Source organism: Micropterus dolomieu, linkage group LG04 (assembly GCF_021292245.1).
Source record: "Micropterus dolomieu isolate WLL.071019.BEF.003 ecotype Adirondacks linkage group LG04, ASM2129224v1, whole genome shotgun sequence".
In the NCBI taxonomy this organism is placed as follows: domain Eukaryota; kingdom Metazoa; phylum Chordata; class Actinopteri; order Centrarchiformes; family Centrarchidae; genus Micropterus; species Micropterus dolomieu.
The window spans coordinates 31,678,596-31,700,558 of record NC_060153.1 but is presented as its reverse complement, the minus strand read 5'-3'; the positions used below and the strand labels follow the sequence as shown (position 1 = coordinate 31,700,558).

General features: G+C 40.0%; 1 protein-coding gene across 8 annotated transcripts in view; it reads right to left on the bottom strand.

Annotated features, from left to right (window-relative positions):
• tenm3 (teneurin transmembrane protein 3) overlaps positions 1 to 21,963 on the bottom strand; it is an 818,277-nt gene that overhangs the window by 301,878 nt on the left and 494,436 nt on the right. For all 8 annotated transcript variants that reach the window (XM_046046662.1, XM_046046670.1, XM_046046663.1 and 5 more), the window contains one exon: positions 9,209 to 9,289. The gene's annotated coding sequence lies outside the window, so the exon portion shown is untranslated. The remainder of the gene's footprint in view (positions 1 to 9,208; positions 9,290 to 21,963) is intronic.

Below are 21,963 nucleotides of genomic sequence, written 5' to 3'. Positions count from 1 at the left end.
TTTCTGTAACAGATAAGGTTCGGGAGACTTTGGTTTTGTTTTCTAAAAGCAGTATCATCAGTTAGTTGCCTACCATATGGCTTTAAAAGGATGTTGGGTTATTACAGTTTTTCACAATTGCTAAAACAATAAACCCCATTCTCTGAACCAAATGCTCAGTGGCCTAAATCCATTTGTCGAATCAGTCACTCTTTTAGCAAAACCTTAAACAAGTTCAGGTCGGTTAGACACTGTTTGCAAATCTCATCTTTTTTTTGCAAAACTCCAGTGATTCTTAAAAGCTTACCTTCAACATGCAGCCCTTACTTCAATCCAACAGAAGAATTTTACTCGGCCTGATGGTGGAAGGTCTATGACCGAAACTCGTTTACTATGGAAAATCTCTGACGGGCAATGGAGCTGTCCTGTGGTGAGACACGTGTGGAGTGTTGTTACAGTCAGGCTGCGTGCAGCACTTCTGAGGGGTTTCCTCCTTTGCTTGGCGAGGGACAAGGCCGCATGTGATGTGGATGAAGTCTCTTACTGTACTGACTTTGATTTTGCACAACATTTTTCAGTGTAATGTGCTTTTCATTTATAGTTTTCTTTCTTGCTATTTGAATATACAGATATTCAATACTGTATCATTTGCAGTATTTACAGTACATATTTGCTGTACTCAGTTGTGATTACTATACTTTTTAAATTGGAAAATGTGTTTCCTCTACACAAAAGCAAACTACATGTCCTGGACGCTGTGTTCTCAATTTTCTGATGTAGTGTCTAAAGAATGCTCTGTAGTGTTTTACCTATTGACAGGCTGTGTTTGTGTTTTGAAAGCATTGTTTGATTTTGAGCACAGATCAAATGGTTTAGAGGCAAGTGTTTGATTTTGCCAGAAGAGTCAGGGGGTTTGTGAATGTTGTTTAAAGACTGGGTTTTGTTTCAAGAAATGTGTCTTAGCAATTGTGAAAAACTGTAATAATTGATAAATTGAGAACTTGACCTACCTATGCAGAAAGGTCAGGCGGGATGGCGCAGTCCTGGCAGATTCCTCTCTTTATGTCAAATTTTCCAACTAGTCCTCCTCCATCCTACTCCTTCCAACTCTTCGTCCTATAACTTCCGCCCCCTGCCTCTCCCTCCTACTCCCCTTGCTCTCTGTCCATTGTTGGCATCTGTTGTTCAAAAGATGTGACCGGGTGAAGAAGTGTAGCATTTTGATTGGTTGTGTTTGGAAAAGGAAAGCAAGTCACTTCCTGTTAGATTTTTGTGGCTTAGGAAGAGAATTGTGCGCGGCGTTTTGAATTACGACTGAAAACTGAGCGAAAGGCTGAGAAACCGCTTACGGTTTTTGGAGATTTGAGGTGAGGTTTTGCTCTTTGAGCGAGAGGTTTCAAAAAGCGCGTGACATGTAAAGATTTTGTGTGTGAGCAGTTGTTAAAAACTGTAATAGTGTTTTGTATTTGCAAACCACACTGTGTTTGTACGTGAATTGTAGGGCATTTGTAAAACATGTTTTTTTTTTGTCTGTTAAGTTTTGGCAGGAAATTAGCTCCATACGGATGCATCGAGGGGCTCATGCGTTTGGTGTGTGTGTATCTGTCCACAGCTAATCTGGCAAACAACTGGACCAATCAGACTAATACTCTTTGTGCACATTTATGACGGTGAACGGTTCATCAGTGACTATCCTAATCACCACCACAGTTTAATGTGTACAGTTGTTAGCTCAATTATTTGTCAACATTATTGAAAAGATATGTGTGAGACCGGGACCATGAGTGGAAGGGGGCTCACAGAGACTGCTTGTATATACCGCCCAGAATTTTACGCTACGCCCCTGACTGGAGCATCTGCAGATTAATTCCATACCTGACATGTTATTATCCACTAAAGATAGGCAAAATCTGTCTGTCTTCTGTTTCTCCGTGTAGCCTTTTTTATTATTTCATTCATTCGCATGTTTATGTTAAGTGTCTGTCTTGTCCCTTATCTTGGTTCTTAGTTCGGTGTCTTTGTTCCTGGTCCTGTGCCTTAGTTCATGTCTTAGTATTTAATCCTAGTTCTGTGTTTGCATTATTTTGCCGTTGTCTGCTCTGAGTTCTGTTTTATCCCAGCTGTTTCCCTGTAGGTTGTAGTTTATTTGCGGTTTGTCTGCTTGTGCCTGGATTAGTTGTCATTTATATTTTTCTGATATGTTATGTCTTACTTTGTTACGGCCTGTGTTTAGTGTCCAGTAACCTGTGATATCTCTGTTCTCCCGGTGATCCCTTTGCCTGCCTGTCTCTCTGTTCCCCCCTGCTGTCTCTCTGCCCGCCTGACTCGTCAGTCCTGATCCCTGTCACCTGTGTTGCTCCCGCCCTGCTCGTTAGTCCCTGTGTATATATGTCTGCTGTTTCTGTCTAGTCCCCGTCTGGTCTGGTCGTTATTGTGTGTAGTTGTGTTCTGTGTTCTGTGTCCTGCCCTCCCTCATTTGGATCTGAACTTAGTAGGATTATTCTGTTGGATTACTCTGTTCATTTTTTGATCGTTTATCTTGGTTTCTTTGGACTCACTCAACTAGTAAGTGTGCTTGCTTTTGTTTGCTTAAATAAATCATTGAAGTGAACCTGTCAACCTCTCGTCCTGCATTTGGGTCCAAAACCTTCAACCTGTGACAAAACCCCATTCTCTGAACCCAGTGCTCAGTGGCCTAAACCCATTTGTCGAATCAGTCACTCTTTTGGCAAAACCTTAAACAGGATCAGGTAGTTAAGACACTGTTTGCAAATCTCATCCACTCTTTTTGCAAAAGTCTAAACACATTCTCGCTCACTAAAACACATTTTGCACTGTGATGCACTTGGGTTGCAAAATGGTAAATACATGCGGCAAAAGTTAAACACAGTTACGACTCAGCTGTCATCTTTTACACACAGCAACTCATAATTCTGCACACTCGTTCCTAATGATCAAACCAAAATGTGTTCAAGACCCTGGCCAGCGTAGTGGCAATGTCACACTTTGACCAAGCTATAAGTGAGGGACACGTTCTCTACTGCCATTCAACCTTGGGGCCATATAACCCTGAACATCTTACTTTTCTGGGTGGCCCTTGGATTTTTGTGTTTGAGCGTGAGCAGCAGGATCATCAGCCAGCAGTACATCCTGTCTATGGGACAATGTCATCTTTCACTGTGGTGTCCTTCTAAACAAGTGGTTCAACGTAAACCAGCAACCAGTGATTCTTAAAAGCTTACCTTCAACATGCAGCCCTTACTTCAATCCAACAGAAGAATTTTACTCGGCCTGATGGTGGAAGGTCTATGACCGAAACTCGTTTACTATGGAAAATCTCTGACGGGCAGTGGAGCTGTCCTGTGGTGAGACACGTGTGGAGTGTTGTTACAGTCAGGCTGCGTGCAGCACTTCTGAGGGGTTTCCTCCTTTGCTTGGCGAGGGACAAGGCCGCATGTGATGTGGATGAAGTCTCTTACTGTACTGACTTTGATTTTGCACAACATTTTTCAGTGTAATGTGCTTTTCATTTATAGTTGTCTTTCTTGCTATTTGAATATGGAGATCTTCAATACTGTATCATTTGCAGTATTTACAGTACATATTTGCTGTACTCAGTTGTGATTACTATACTTTTTTAATTGGAAAATGTGTTTCCTCTACACAAAAGCAATTTTTCTGTAACTACATGTCCTGGACGCTGTGTTCTCAATTTTCTGATGTAGTGTCTAAAGAATGCTCTGTAGTGTTTTACCTATTGACAGGCTGTGTTTGTGTTTTGAAAGCATTGTTTGATTTTGAGCACAGATCAAATGGTTTAGAGGCAAGTGTTTGATTTTGCCAGAAGAGTCAGGGGGTTTGTGAATGTTGTTTAAAGACTGGGTTTTGTTTCAAGAAATGTGTCTTAGCAATTGTGAAAAACTGTAATATTGATTAGTGATTTCACTGACTATTATAGGCAGCTATTGGCACTAAGAGGGTGGGACATGATCTTCGCTCACCTGCACCCACTCTTGTGTCAGGATATCGGCCTGGGAGAGTGCTTGTGCACTGTGTTATAAATCAGAATATTTTTGTGCGTGAAAACTTTCTGTGTTTCATCCATAAGCAACCTGAAGTGAATCCTATGCACAGTTTTAGAAATGAGGCCCCTGGACCCCAACGCTTTCTAGAGGGCTGGAGCTCTGTTAAACGAGACGAGCAGAGAGGCAAACCTCACAGTTGGGGGTGAAGATCTGATGGCAGGAAGTAGCCCGTTTGCCAGGCGGGGCACAAGCGGACAGTTTCAGAGAGGTAGGACTTCTTCATCTTCTCTACAGTTTTTCACTTATTGACTCCTGGATACTGAAGAAGGTTTGGTAGCTGCGCTCAGGTCACGTAGTTGCTGTATTGCATGCAGTACAGGTGTTTTGATGTGATCAGATTCAAATAATTAAATTGAAAAAAGACAAACTCTACTGTGCGGTGTTCACTTTTCCCAAACCAACCAAGGCTAACAACAAATATACACAACAAAAGACAGCCTGTTGAAGCAGTGCACTAGTTATTTACATGCTGTACCACTGACATAAAAAGAAAAAATCACCAGCCGTTCAGTTTATTATAAAATTGTTTAGTATTAGTTATATAGAGATTATAATTGCACTGCTTAAGCTGGAAAGCAAAGAGCAGAAAAAACACATTTTCAACCTTAGTCATGTTATACAAAGATTATTTTTAAGATCTGTAACTTAGAAGCTCAAACTGTGACCCAATCAATTATATCTGCAGCCATAAACAATGGAAATAATGAATCTGTTGCGTAATGTCAAAAATGAACAAAAAGAAACACCCAGTCACCTCTTCCCCGCTCACTTCACTACTGGATTAAGAAAATCACCACACAACAATAACACATCCAATCAATGCAATTAGTCTCCTAATTAGCAATTAAGTATACAATTACATAAAGAATATGCTAACGAGACCTTGCTAATAACTAGCTGGATTCTCAGGCTTTGATTGCTGTATCCTTAGAGTGTCTTGGAAGGTTTTCTGTAATGAATGAACATGTAAGCTGCATTCAGTGGAATAAACAACAGTCTATATTTGCAATGTGTTTAACCTATACTCTCACTCTCAAGTATGGAGATAAGGTCCAAATGTCGACTCACAACTTTAAATTGAGGCCATTTCCAGCAACACTGGGTGGGTGCTAAGACTTGTTTGCCAGGTGAAATAAATAATTATGCAAGCCCTAATGACAAAATCTTTAACTGCACTTAAACTCACACACACACACTCTTGCACAGACATAGCCTACCAACTACAATTAAATATTCATACAAACCTTCTTTTTAACACTTCACTTCTTAACTTGGAAACTCCTGCTGAAGCATTCATCAGTTTAAAAAGTCTGCTCCTCTCCGTTTAGCCATCTGGAGGGCAGATGGTACCGTCCATTTTCCAGTCAATATCAAGATATCTTCTCCTCTGAAGACCCCTGGGCTTTTCTTTAGCTTAGCATCATTGATAAAGAGTTTTCTTTTTGAATCCTAACCCTAACAGCCAGAGCAGGTGATGGTCTTTGCAGAATAAAACAAGAGAGAGAGATAAAAAATGTAAATAAATATAAATAAAGTTGGGTCAGTGACATTTTATGGTCATTACATTTAAAAATCAAACTTCCATCCATCCATCCATCGTCAACCGCTTATCCTGCGTACAGGGTCGCTGGAGCCAATCCCAGCTGACCTCGGGTGAAAGGCGGGGTACACCCTGGTAAGGTCGCCAGTCCATCGCAGGGCCAAAATCAAACTTAAATGTCTTTTAAGACTTTTTAAGCATCCACAGATAATGTAAGAATGATTTCAAAATAGACACGTAAATAGAATATATTTATCAATTAACAAAAAATTCAGTGAACAGAAGAAAATTATTTTTCGTTTCAATTGTATGTTCATAATAAAACATTGTCCATTAAATAACTTTTATAGTATATTCTTATATAATGCACCAGAAGAAATAACTTTTCCAAAAGGTAATTTCTTATCTCACCATTTTAGGTAATTTTGGTATGTTTAAGCCTGGGCCCTACTTTCAAAATTTTTGGTATCAAAATGACTAGTAGGTACAAAATGTTTAGAATCTATGCAGTAGATGCTTCAGCTGGCAGCTGAACCGGCTGCAGTGGCTGCAAAATATTTCCTCAGGGCAGTTTTGCACGTCAAAATGACGGCCACAAAACGTGCTTCTTTCTGCCAGCGACAGGCTCCGACTGTTACACCAGGTGTCTGACAACATCATGGAAAGGATCCCTACAAGGGGCCCCCGGTGACACCCTTTGTTTTTAACAGGAAACTGAAGTCTCGCCTTTTCATTCTAATAAAATCTGGTGGAAAGGGGGAAAGTTGCTGTGGAAAAGTGAGTCAGAGTTGGAAAGAGGAGTTTGTTGTGTTGAAGTCAGGAAACAGATTCTTGCAAGTAGTTTCTCTATGTACACCAGGTTTAAAAATACTGAAATTACCCTTTAATTCTCCACCTCACAAACTTCTTTAATCTGCTCACTTTTCCCTCAGTCAGACAGAGGGAGACATTGTGTTTCTCTCTCCCTGTATGAGTCTGCCCTGTTGATTTGTATTTTTTATAAAGTCGCCCAAAAAACAAGTCTTGTTTTGGACTTCTGCACCCGCGATTTAGTTTTCACAGCAGCAGGTGAGCAGTGAGGCGGAGGCTTGTTGTTTATGACGTAGCCTATCGAAACGATGAAGACCAATAGGGTTGTTTTCAGGGCTACTGAAAACGGGTTAGTTTCTCCACTCCCTGTAGTTTCCACGGGTACTTAGATACAGATATAAATACACCATGTAAAGAATGAATAAAAAGCAAAGGGAAATTTCAGCAGCTGCTGTCAGGATGTAACACATTTTTCATCTGGAAACTATGTGTTTGTGTGGCAGTGGTTCACGTTCCATACTCCGATTTTACCAGCAGGTCTGGAGATTTGAACCTGGGTGTGTGTCTGTGTGTGTGATCACATCATGTTGTACAGCAGACACTCAGTAACAGCCACACACACACACACACACACACACACACACACGTCACTGGTTCATTTCTTGGGGCCAGCTGGTAAAATCTGAACATGGAGGTGAATCAGTGTTGGTTTGTTTTCCACTCCTTGTGTGTGTGTGTGTGTGTGTGTGTGTGTGTGTGTGTGTGTGTGTGTGTGTGTGTGTGTGCATTAGAGAAAGTACACGTGGAAAATAAGCCAGACAGAATGAGGAAGTGATTAACGCCTAACAGGAGGATTCTTCATTTTTTTTCTCCCATATTTTCTGACCATTTTATTGGTCTTTATGGTCCCACAGGAACCACCTCACTCCAGTTAAAGCCCCTCGTTTGGCTTTTATGCTCCCTTGGGGCCAACCTCAGGGGCCCAAGTCAGGAAGTAAAGAGAAAGAAAAGTGGATAAGGGGGTAACAGTCAACCTTTAGAAATTCTGTAATGTACCCTAAGGAAAGAGCTTAAAGTCAAGAAAATAGCTGACAACTTGGCTTGTCTATTTTATGGTTTATGCTGTTGTGTCATAAAAAACAATAAAAAATGTCTATTAAACCACTTATTACCTTTTATTGCACTCATCTTTCTTACTTTTAAAACACTTAAACAGGGACTTGAGGTGCTTTGGCTTTTCCCTGTCAAATATTATTTCACTACAACAACAGTTTCAGTAGTTCACTGATAATGTGATTTCAACTGGAAAAACACCATGACAAGATCTAGAAAGAAAAAAGAAATATAGCTGCAATCATGCAGTTGTCATTTGCCACTAAAACTAAACTGCATTCTTTAGATGGAACCTGCAAGTTAAACCAAAAATGCAGGAATCTAATGGAAAACCATAGCATGCTTTGATTGTCTATCTTCTCCAATGTAGATTTCTACACAGAAGTGTCAGTGTTAGTGTAACAAATTTCAGTACCTAAACACCATCCTACACACTTTCTACTATCAAAAAATGGCCAGTTGCTTTCAGGATTTTCCACTCATTACTGCCACATCAAACCAAACTGACAGGAAGTCGTCTCTCTGTACTCGGGCAAAGGACGAGCCAAAGTCCGATTTAAAGAGCACAGTATACTCCGACTTACATATGCATAGACTCATGAACAAACACACACACATCCCTCAATCAAATATTGCTTCTGTTAGACGATCCATTACGTGAGTCACACCAAAAGTGTGCCACAGAATTTCAAAATTAAAGTACTTGCAAACGCAGAAAAACACTACATGAACCACGATAATACACAACAATGAAGCACCAGGTAAAACAATGAGCAACTCTCATTAGGTAAGTAAGTAGGTAAATACACAATTTATAAGGAAATAGGTGGAGATCGTCAGTTGTCATCATTAAGCATACAATCACTATAAGAAATTACAGGCCCACATCTCATGATGTGACTTTCATTATTTGTCCTATTATTTATTTCTTCCAAAGAGTCCACTGGTATGTCAATCAGTTTGATAATATCTTTTTATATAATAATGTGCACTCTAAATTCCCATTAGAAAGTCTGTCTTTGGGCACAGAGTCTGCCCCACTAATCAATTTGGAAATACACACAGTGACTAAGAAGTTGGTGTATTTATTACTGTTTAATTGCTAAGAGCGTATACATGAGCCAGATTACCAGAGTTACATTATAAACACACACCTCTACACAAGTTCTGAAATACTGGCTACTGCACAAAATGCAAAGAAAACCAACACAAAATGTTTATCACATTTTTCAGAAATCCTCCTCCTCCTTTCTGTTCCCAGCTCTGTGTGTCCAGGACAGTGGTGATAAGCTGCGGCTTTTAGCTGGCTGACAGAGTAAAGCATGAATGAAATGAAAATTGAATAATGTGCTCCAGCTCTGTGTGTTGGATGTTTATGGCTTAATACGCCGCTTCCTGGGAGTTCCACCAACTCCCTGTGCAACAAATGAGAGCCAATACGGTTTAAAGAGCTGGACTCAGCCAGTTGTCCTCTGGACCGAGTGGGCTGTGAGCGCGCACGCACACACACACACGCGCACACGCACACACGCACACACACTCACACGCACACACGCACACACACTCACATATAAGCACACTGGCCTATTTGGCAATTGTAGCTCTTTGCCAGCCCTTGCAGCAGACATAGAGAGTGTGTGTGTGTGTGTGTGTGTGTGTGTGTGCAGTCATACATCATTACCTGTGCTGGCAGGTGTGATGCAGAGGGGAGTCTTACGTTGAAGCATCAGTGTCGTTCAGGACTCTGCAGCAGTACACAGCACTGGAAAAAAAAGGAAAGATTTTGGTGAGAAACAAAGTCTGTTTAAGTTAGGGCTGCGTGTATCATTAAAACGTCATTTTTTCCTGTGATGTACTAAAAAGAGACACAACACCTCCTCAAGATCGAAGTTGCATAATTTTATTCTAGAAAATTTAAGGCATCAGGTTTCAGGCCAGTGGCTTTGGGTCCCTAGACTGAAAGTAGAGGTGAGTCATACTGCCTTTTTCCTGTAAAACAGATTTTTTTTTTCTTTTGATCTAATAAATTTGGTAATTGCTCTGTTCATTTTTACAGCGGTGAAAAAGAATCTTTCTTGCCAGCTTGAGGCCATTGCAACATTATGACCTGAAAGAACAATAAGCTCTGATATGTAAAAAACGCCTAAGAAGTTACTTTGAAAGCACGTGGAAGGTTGAGATTACCATTCATTTCAGGGGGACTCGTGCTAAATTACTTGTGTGTATAAGACATTAATGAAACCCATCCATTATTATTCAGTAAAAAGTGTATATGATGGTTGGTCATTTAAATTACATATAATATTTTATCATCACATCGTCAGGTCTGTGCACCTTTGGTCAGACGCCCACTCAGAAGCTACCGTATCTACCGTTTAGTTTACACCTTGCCACTAGTGGAAAGGGAGGTAAAAACACAGAGTAAAGACAGAGATGCAGTGTTTGTGTCAAAAGTCATCTTCTTTTTGCTTCAGATGTGATTTTTCTCTCTCTATTTCTCCCCTCACCAACACATACAGAACACCAAGCATTTGCCCATTTGCTTCCAAGCTGAAGAAAAAGAGATAAAAACACAACAGAGTTAGTGAGAAAGAAAGAAAATGAAACGAATAAGTAACTGGTGGTTTGGTACTTATTTTTTTTTTTAGGTTGCTACTAAATCAAAAATAGCATCAGATAAATCAGGTTTACAGGTTTGCCCTTACTGCTGAAACAAGGTAAACTGCTGAAATTACCTGAGCCATGCTGACACGATCGGCAGGGAATCTCACAAATATCAATCATGTATTATACTGATCAGACCTGCTTAATCGCAGTTGCCACACTCTCATATTTGTCTGTGGCTACACCAAATGAAAATGTTACACATTTCCACTCTTTGTGCCACTGCCAAAACACAAACACAGAGAGGGAGTGATAGAAGGGATGTAAAGATAACTGATACAGGATTTACAGGACATAGATCTGTACAGGGCTGATGATGTCACCTCCACCAGATTCATGTCTGTTTAAAGGACAAATATGTTCAGAGAAGCAGACCTTTCTGTAACTGACATGTGCATTGCATAGTATTCATTAAATAAAAAGAGCAGTTTCCCCTGCGGTTTCTGCTCTGCAAAAGGGAATAACACAAACCAAAGATACAAACAAAGCTACCGTCTTTGTCAGACAAACGGATGTTGAATTCAATTAAGCGTGGCAAAAAAAGACACTAAGCCCCAACTGTGTTAGAACATCTACCGCATGTGGAACACATTTTGTTGTTTCATAACATGGGATTAGCAAGCATAGCCACCCAAACCTGACTCGCTTCTTTAATACCAAGTACCCGCAAATACCAAGCCTGATACAATATTTATTATATTGCAATACATTTCTCTAAATACTTTACTTCAGCAGCACAGTTCAGTTTAAGCCTAACATAGTGTGAATATTAGAGAGGCAATTCACATATGTCAGCTAATTAGTTACATATTAAGGACATCACAGTTTCAATGTAATAGTTTATCTGTAGGAATGTTGGCAGGATGTGAACAGCTTCTCTACATGTCCATTATCAACAAAAATAAATTCAGTTGTAGGTTTGTAGCCACAGCAGGACAGTTGAGATGCTATAAATGTAACATGTACAGTGTAGGCTGCGTGTCCAGCATGTATGCATGAGAGTAGTGGAATGAACTACTGTTTGACTATTACGCTCTTATATCTCCAGGAGTGGTCTGAACAGTATGAGTAGCTAAACTAAATGGCTTCTTTCACTTCCTCAACACATTCCACACTTATTGCAGCTCTTACACAATATTTCACTAATCATTTTGTTATTATCATCGACAATGTTCATCTTATGAAAAATATACCTGTTTGCCTGAGAAGGATTTGGAAGGTGACAGAACAGTTCAAGGAGCACCACAGCTCTGGGAAAAAGCTGAAAATGAGTAGGAGAGAACTGCGCGCCTCTCATACAGGACACAGGACGTGCTCTGCAGGACATCTTTAACCTGTGTTTAGCCCATTCAGAGGACACTGCTGTCACAGGTTAATCTGTAGGCGTCACTGTTTGTCACCCAAAACCCAAGTGTGTACCTGTAGTTCCATACACTATCACTGCCAGAAAACTGAGTGGTGTGTAAGCACTATAGAATTGTTCATCCTTTGAATCCACTCTGACTAAATTCAGGTATCACTATTATAGAAACCGGTTGTCCTTTTGGCACTGCAGCTCCTGAGGAGCTGTAAGGACAGCAATCTGCCATGTTGTTCACCAGGATGCGTAACATCATAACAACATCAGTAATTCAATTTTCAAGTAGGCTCCATAAGGACTATACAGTAAATACATGGCATTTTAAATTTCAGACGGAAACTTGTAGCCTTGAAAGATCACATCACTGATATAATTCACAAGTAGAACAACATATAGACAGACCGTGGATATTATGCTTCACTAGGTGCACAAGTGACAACAAAAATAGACTGGGAGCATAGAAAAAATGCAGAGGGTTGAATATTGACAGGCATCTCCCTGAGTTGGTGTGGATAGATAGATTGTAGAAACAGACCGAGATAAAGAAGCCTTTCAAAATGCAGGCAGTGTGAGCTGGACATAACAGTCAATTAAATTGAGATTTCAGTTTACTTTCGTTCTTGTGAGCTATTTTTTGTAGTTTGAGATCTCTCCCTTCAACAGACCAGCAGAGGACCTCTGCTCTTGCTTTATCCTCTGCTCTAGGAAAAAGTCCCCGTGGACTTCTCCTCTCCCTCATTCGCCCGACACTCCGGAGCCACGATACCTCAGCATTGGCTCCCCTACACCAGACCTTCTCTACTTCCTTTCCTTAAATGTCTTCTGTCCTCTGGGGCGAAGAACATGTGCAGCAGTGTGTTCTGTTTATGTTCCATGCAGCAGTTCTTCACACCACGCTATCTTGTATTTATGTATTTTTCCTGCTTGAAAGAATAATATTAAAGTTAAACTGACCAGTTATGCTAACAGGACTTGTTCATGTGTGCATCACTTGGTAGAGGAATACAAATACATGCCGTTTGCATTTAATGCTGTCTGAGCAGCATTTAGCAGGTGCAGTCCCAGTCAGAATCAGAATCAGGTTTATTGCCAAGTAGGTTTTACACACAAGGAATTTGCCTCTAAATATACATTTGAAAATAACATAACAACAACAGAAATACGTACAACATGATGTTTATTATAATGAAAGCTCTGCAAAACAATGACCAGGGATTAAGCAAACGTTCACAATGTGAAGTATACAGAATATTTGCAATGTGCAAGATAGATAGATGTGCGTTAATGTAACGTATTGAAGGTGAGTAGACTTTTTGTTAACATACCATGTACTGGGGGAGGGGTATAGAGTTCATGGGGGTCCCCGGCCTTGTTGATGAGGCCGGCTGTAGATCATGCCACAAGAAATTGTTCTTGTGGCATGAAGTTTCGTTCCTGACGGACTGCAGCCTCCTGCCAGAGGGAGTGTCTGAAAGTGTTTGTGTCCGGGGTGGGACGGGTCAGCCACAATCTTTCCTACTCGCCTCAGAGTCCTGGAGGTGTTCAGGTCCTGGAGGCATGGGAGATTGCAGCAAGTCACCTTCTCTGCAGAGCGAATGATACGCCGCAGCCTGCCCTTGTCCTTGGCAGTGGCAGTGGCAGCAGCGAACCAGATGGTGATGGAGGAGGTGAGGATGGACAGTGTAGAAATGCACCATTATTATCTTTGGCAGGTTGAACTTCAACTTCATCTGCCCCAGGAAGCACATCATCCGCTGGGCTGTCTTGGTGAGGGAGGTGATGTTCAGGTCAAACTAAGGTTGGATACACCAGAATTTCACCATGCTTGATTGTTGCAGACAAAACCATTACTGTGTCATATTTACAACAAGTAAATGGCAAATGGTAAATATATTGCACACATTCATACACTGATGGCAGTGGCTGCCATGCAAGGTGCAACATGCTCATCAGAGGCAAGTGCAAATCACAGAAATACCTAGCAGATTCAACAAACCTCATTGATGCGAAGCCCATGAAAACAGTTCAAGTATACACAAAGTTTTGATCTGTACCCTGGACCCTGTTTCTGTTGACAGTGCTAACCACCGAACCATTTTGATGCCCGAAAAAGGGTAAAACCCACAATACAGTCCTAGATACACATGTAATCACATATTTCCAAAGCTCAGCTCTGGCAAATTATTGTGACTGTTCCATAAAATAGTTATATGCAAGAAATGCAGACAGATTTGAAAGCATTCCTCACTTATATATAGGGCTGCACCTAACAATTTCTATTGATCTAACTAATTTATCTAATTTATCAGTTATTCTAAAGATATTTTTTATTACTCAAATAATAAAGCAGTGAATTTATGTAAAATAAATATCAAAAACTTGTCTCATTAATATTTAAATATGTTATTCAGTCATCGGAGACACATAAATCACGTTAGAATAATGACAATATTGGCATGTTTTTCTGTAAAGGTGATTTTTGGGGCTTTTCCCTTTATGTGATAGGAACAGCTGGAAATGTGGGAGAGAGAGAGAGAGAGAGAGAACAACATGCAGCAAAGGGCCGTAGGCTGGACTCTAATCCGGGCCACTGTGGTGTGTTACTTCTTTTTTTTTTTCTTTATCTAGACCCTCCCTGCAGCTCCAAATATTTTTCTCTTAAACCCTGGCCCTCTGACCACCCTTCCCTCGTCGAAAAAAAAAAAAAAGCTAACTCAACCCAACTTACTGTGTTCTCTCCTTTTAGTGCTGAAAAATTCACAATGACAATTCCAGCTCTAAAGCAAAAAGATGATGCTCACTTAGTCCAGTCGATGCAATGAGCAAACAGCAGGGAGAGAGTGAGAGTCATCACCGAAACTAACAGCTCATTTCTTAAGCAACATGCAAACCCTTAAAAATAACCACCACACTTCAGCAGAATACTTCAGCAGACAGCCACCCCTCCTAACCAACTGACAAAATCTTTTTTATACAAGAAAGGAATAAATTAATATTTTACATTTGCCAAATTTATTAGAGGGGACAAATAATTAAACATTTTTTGGAGACAGCGTTTCACAAAGATTATAAAGTTTCCCCTTACTTAAGGAAGTCTGGGGCAAATTTCCTGCCACCTCAAATTAATCAAGTGCAGGTTTTGCTCTGGACTGTTAACAATAATATGAACACATTAAAAATACCAGGTGTAAACACAAAGACAAGATCGGATCGTGTGATTAACTTTCCGCATACAGATCACATGTTAATAGCAGGTGAAATCTGTGATGCAGAGGGGGATCGTCCAGCCGCACTCTGGCGGTTAAGGTGAAGTTCAGTGAGGTTTATTGTAGGTGTGGGAGATAAGTTTAGTATTTTGAATTTAAAAAATGCTTTTAAACCATTTAAAGTTGTATGTCCCAGCCCTATTGCCAAAATTAAATAAAGAAGTTAGAAGTTTGTTTGCTAGCAATAACGCTAACAAGGCAGAAACATGCTGCCTTGATCATCTGTGCTATCCTGTGTACTGAAACAAACAAAAAAAGAGGCGTTGGAGAAAAGAGAACTGGAGGTGAGCTAGCATTTTAGGTTGTTAACGTAATACATAGCGTTGTGTCACCATGACACATAGGCAAGTTGAGTTGAGGCTCTTCTTCATCTTTGTTTTCTGACATGTCAGAAATTCATCTGGCCGTCCTACAGCCGTTCGAGAGCAGCTGGTCGGCCCTCGCTCCACCTTGTACACTGCACTGAAAACAACACCCCATGTAGATGAAATTCAGACTGACTCTGAAATGAGTCATGCTGCTCAAATATCAGATCAGAAACCGAATCAGATTGTACTGTGTATACCCAGCTTTAGACTCAGCTCTCAGGATAGACGTCTCAGAACCATGAGCGTGTGAACATCCCTCTGCTGCCACTTGATTCTTTAAACAGGAGCAAACTAAATACTTGGAGCAAATATAAAACAAAATGGAAGAATGATTAAAAACATAAATAATCTATTTAAATTAAAGAGCTTCTAACCAGCACATGCACTAGCATCAGAAATGGATGGTTATGTTGTTAAAGCAGGAAGGCCAGTAGATCAAGCTGCATTAATCTACAAATGAATCTACATGTGGAAATATTTTGGGTTCTACTGTTAAAATGAACAGTTTGCCGACTTTGTAAACAGCAGCTGTTCTACAACAACAAGAAATCTGCTTGTTTTTTTGTTTTTCTTGTCGTTCGCACTAGATTTTTTGGAAAACTGTACAACCCTGCTGCACACACCTCTACACACCTCAGATTCTATATCTTGGTTTTCTGCTGTTTATGTGCAGATGTTGGATTGCCAGGCCTCAAAACGCCTTTCCAACTTTTTCTGCAGTTTGTTTAGCATTTCATGCTTTATCATTGAAATGCATTAGTGTGCAAATGCTGCTGTGTTTGGAAATGTTGGGATATGATGTGACAACGTTCAGCCTGAGAGTAAATGTAATCATCTTGTTGATTTGTCATATAAAATGGGACACCTAACTACTTTTTATTATTCATTTCTACTGTTATTGTACAAATTAACATGTCATGTGCACCATCAGATGCCAAAATGATTTCTTTAAAAAGCGTCTTTCCATTTGCTGGGCTGTTGTTGCCATGCATCACTGTGACTGGCACAGCTGTTTCAGAGCAGTGAGACAAATGATGTGACTGGCTGAAAGTGTATTTATTGACCATCACACCCTGCAATCTATATTTCACTTCGCCCAGCCCTTTTGCACTTTGCGCTGATGCACCTCCATGAAACAACATAGCAAGTGCGCCTGGAGACGCCCACATAGTCCGTGCGCCCAAGACCAAACACTTTGCGCTCGTCATTGCACTTGAGCGATCAAAATAGACCCAGACCGAAAAGATATGCATCTAAGTTCCAGACATCCTGGAAAGGGTTGTGTTGGAGGAAAGTGTATATTTTCTGTAAAATATGGTCATGATTGGGGAATGAAATACTGTAGATGTTTGCAGACTTGGATACTGACAAGCATAAAAGGCCTCTAAGAAAAAGATAAACCAAGAAACAGTTTTAACAAATCACATCACTTTTGGGTCAGACGTCAGAAAAGGTCACTGCAGAAGTGAGTAGCATCTAAATAAAGCTATGGGATCTCACAAATTTATCATCCACTCATCCTCTGACCAGCTACACTGAGCTACTAACTCAACTTGCATTTCTAACAGTAAGTTTGCAAATAAGATGCAAACAGCTACACTCTGGTGCCGGGGTATCATGCCCAAAGAGCCCTCACTGTCACCTTCTGCCACTAGGGGCCTTAAACTTTCCAACCTTTGCTGTGTCCACCAACTCTGAGTGCAGGTCAATGTCAGCCCACTGGTGCAGTCAGACTGTAATTAACCTGCCTTTCCTGCCATCTGGAACTCCGACAAGGGATTGTCATCCATTTCCCTACACCACCAACACCCATAGAAAACAACTGAAAACAAAAGAATAATCAGCCAAATGGCACAAATTATCACCCTAATACAGCATCATTTGCCAATAAGCTAGGGAGCTTCCGCAAAAACAGGTTAGACTATCAACAAAAGCGTTTTTACAGCAGGAACTATTTCCCAACTGAAGCCAAAATGCTCTGTAAGAGACACTAACGGATTTAAATATTTTCAACCAATCATCACATCAACGGCCTTCTTTTCTTGTGGCATTCACTGCAATAAGGAATTCTGATGATTCCTTTAATTTCAATAAACTTCACCAATAATGCAGAGAATTATGCAGAATTACTCCAAATTATTACCAAAACCAAAGTTTCAGTTCCACCTCTCTCACGTTCCACACGTCTGCTTTCCATTTCTTTCTTTATGCTATCCTCTCACTCTCTCTCATTATGCATAGGTGGTTTAATTAAATTCATACATCTGTATCACTACATTATCAGCGTCCTCCCTGGGTGAAAAATATCCATTCAGATTGACCGCAGACATGTGGGCCTGTCTGAACAGGATTATCAGCAGCAGAGCACAAGCCACCAAGTGAGTTCTAGTGAAACAGCTTTCGTTTCTACCAGTATCAACATCAGCAAATGTCCCTGCTGGCCCTAAATAACCAACTCTACTTAAAACATTCATGCAGGAGGAGAGGTGTCACCTCTTACGGAGTTGCATTTAAACTAAAGTGGATCTGAGGGGACTCGCTATCAGCTCTGAACATGTGGTGCGTCATAATCATCAGAGGAGAAATTTTTCGTCGAGACAGCCTGTTAACTGTGAAATGCAAGGGAAAATGACATGTAATAAAACTTTCTTCGGGTTAATTGCAGGAGCATCATGCTGCGCCAAGTGTTCGTGCTCTGTCTCTGTTTGGGTCTGCTCAGGTCAGCCGCATTTCGCGTCATTTTTGGCAGCCCTTCAGAATGGGTCTCTTAATATGATGATGGGTATATGATGATGACGAACTCTCGAATTAAGACACTTTTAGGCTACAAAATTAAGTGCTCTGACATGTCAGTGTGCAAAATTCAGGCGAACAAACACTTTTGAGCTTAAAGAGTCACCACTGTGACAGAAATGTCAGCAGACAGGCCTCCTCATTAAGGCCGAAGCCACTGCTGGAGGATCCATCACGGGCATTTGAGTCACACCGAACATGCACCTGTTGGTCACGCAACATCATAGGTGTGTTTGATTTGGCTCACTCAGCATGCTCGCTGGGTAGGCCATTAAATCAGTTATTAATTAAGGTCAATGCAACCTTTTACCCAACTGTCTACCCAAGGCGCACACAAAGAAATTCAGCATGAGACTTAAAACATGGACATACACTTATATCAGAAAGCTCTACTGTGATTGGTGCATTGCGGCTTCAGGAATGTGGGACTTGTAGTGTTTGAAGCAGAGATGGATACACGATACACCAACACCACCCACACAACCCATGCCACACCTTACATAAACAAGAGAACTGAACAATATTCATAATAAGAACTTTAGTAAAACAGATGTAAAATAGAAAACAGGGAATGTGTTGCTCTGCAAGGAGAACATCCTGCTCTGTAAATCTACATCTGTCCACTGCAGAGGCTCTATCCACAACCTGGAACTAGTAGAAATGAGTGGATTAGTATAATATTGTGACATTAAAAAAAAATAATGTAATATTCATGTAATAGTATACTGTATAACAATAATAATATTAATAATAATATTAATTATATGAGGTTACTATAATCATAATTTGTTCTATAATTTAAATGGTAATATATATAGCTTACCACTAGTATAATATTAATTCCAGTTGGACAAGAGAACAGTTTTTTTGTTGTTGGTTGTTTTGATTAATTAAATCCTTTTGCAAAAAAAGGTCTCTATTGTGGTTAGTCTCTAATTTGTTAATGCTAATTAATAACTTATTAATACTCATAACCATGATCTGAAAATAAATGTTCACTGCCTGCCACTGTGCCATGCAAGTATTTTATTTTTGTCTGCCATAAATATTATTATAAGGAATAACATTCAGCTCATTCAGGCATAAGTTAATTTAAATTATGTTGTCATCCGATGTACAATAAATTTCCACATAAATTTTAAATGCATGGTTTTATGCACAAAGGACCCAGTGTCTCTCAACACATCAGGTATTTCAAAGGTACCGACAGGAAACACAAAGCACACGAGAGCTTGAAGTTCACCCCAGAGTATTGTACAGTGGTCAACACAAAACCCACAGTTCTACCACCAATGAAGTCCTTATCTCAGTTCAAATCTCTATATGTCAACAAAAAAGTCCTCTTCTGGATCCCAGTAAGCAAACAACAACAAAAAAACTCTCTGATTTCACCCGCTCCTGCCTACAGTTGACCTGCATTTGCTAATTTCAGACTCTGATCCCAAGCATCCGTGCATAACAATGACTTGGACAGTTTGCTATAGCATGCCAACCTTTTTCTTAATGACCCACCTCATCCTGGCTGTGATCAGTCGAAGTAATGGAGTGACATGAGTCCTTCTAGGCTGATCAAAAACCAGACGCGCTGCTGCGTTCTGAACCATTTATATGGGTTTCATGATGGAAGACCTACTAGGAGGACATTGCAATAGTGGAGGCGAGAGATAACCATGGCCTGTACCAGCGTACTGAGTAAGGCAGGGCCTGATTTGTCTTATGTTGTATAAAGCAAAGCGGCACGACCACGAGACAGCAGCAACATGGTCTGTGAAGGACAGCTGGTCATCAATAACGACACCCAAGAGGATAGACTGCTTGACTGGAATGACCAAGAGTTCAGTCCTCATTGAGGACAGATTGTGATCCAATCGGCTTTGTGACCACACTGAACAAGTGTAGTATGTAGTGTTGTCAATCCACATATAACAACTACATGGGTGGAAATAGGTATCAGTCTTCCACAAATAAAAATATATGTAAAATATATATATATTTGATTACATTAATGTTTCAGTTGAAATTTACAAGAAATATTTTATTGCTACTGTGTAAAGGGAATACTGCTGGTAAAATTGTTTGCAAACCACACGTTATTACACTTACAGTCTATGGTATATAGCAGTACATTTAAATTAAAATTGCGCAATACACTACTTTAGAATTCATTATTCAATTTTACGTGTAACAGTGCGATTAATCGCGATTAAAATTTTTTATCGTTGCTCAGCACTAAAAATAACAGATTATGAAGAAAGGTAGTGCAAGAAAATGATGCCAGATTAAGTTTCTGGCTATGCTGTTACATATGAGCACCGCTGAAGAGAGAAGAATTGTATTTATTTTTCACTGTAGAGGAAAACAAATCACTGTGGAAAGCGGGCTCAGTACGCAAAAAAAACGACTTTGTTAGAGTGATGTAAGTATTTCTTACTTTTACCCCTGCACAATGGTAGGCAGATGTGTGCACCACGCAGCTCACTTGCTCCAGGGATCTTTTTTTTATATTAGAATTGAAATTCTAATATATGTTTTAAAAGTTGACAAATGTGCCCATATTTTTAACCTTACTGCTTAGGTTCTGTCCAAGAAAAAGAAAATGTTGTATGGGGTAGAATTTTTTTAAGATCCGCTCAAATTTCATCTGGTTTTTCCACAAAAAAAGTTTTAATACCTTGTTAAAATGACACCTTCCCCCTCATTAATAATCCAGGTATACTGTATATGCAATATGATTTAAAGTATTCAGGTGAAATTGACTGACTGGTATAAGGACTGCATTTTCAATTTTGTTGTTTTACAATTTGTTAAAATTATTTCCCCATCGACACAGGCTGCGGCAATTATGAAAATGAAAAAGGGAAATAACATTTGATAACAAAAGTTTAGTTTTATTCATTTCTGAAATTACTTCACAAATGGCTGATTTCTTTATATATTTTACACAATTTATGCACATGATTATTGCAGCCCTCATACCGCCTTTTCTCACTTAAATTTGGATTTTCTTCACAGTTAGCAGGAAAAATTATTTTTTCTTCTACAGTCACGAACAGGAGCGACGCTACAGTGCGCCTGGTGCTCAGATTAAAGAGGCAGCGGGGAAGACAGAGAGGAGACAGAGAGAGGATGAAAGTGAATGTGTGTGTAAACGTGAGTGCAGAGGTTAAAGGTGATAAATGTTGAAGATGTAGTGAAGACTTCTCTGGTACACACATTTTCACGTCAAAATCATGTTCAAGCTGGTCCACACTGTCTATCACTTTTCATGTTCCCTTGTGCACTTGAGTCACTGGGCCGAGGGCATGGTGCAATTTTACAGAAAGGCACACACACACACACACACACACACACACACACACACACAGAACAGTGCATACACATAGTAGTGTTTAAGGCTGGCTGAGCACCAATGAGCCTGCTTTTAATGTAACCAACCAGCCAGTAAGAGGCACACACAACCAGTGTGCAGAAACACACTGCATTGCACTGTGTGTGTGTGTGTGTGTGTGTGTGTGTGTGTAAGCCAGCAAGAGACCCACCCTTTCAGTGCAGTGGCATTGACCTTTTAACACATTTTGGTGCATGTTTCTTACTGGTTAGCTTGTTACATTAAAAGCACTGTCATTGTGTGTGTGTTTGTGTTCACAAAGCACAAATAACCCCATACTGTTAATGAGTTCTTTTTTGTTTTTCACTCTCAATGTTTGAGAAGTTTTAAAATGCGTCGGCATAATTAATGACACATGAATTATGCTGTTGATATTGATGGGGCTTTGAAATGAAAGTAACAAAGCTGATTCTAACAGTATGTTTTTTTTCCATTGCCTTGTAGTGGACAACAACATTAAATTATTACAACATTTACTAGTAAAAGTGAACATACGTTCAGATAATTTAGAATAAAAGCTGGAAATGCACAGCTCTAATGAGGAATAAATGAACATTTATAATTTTTTACATCCATGCTGTCACATTGCTAAAAAAA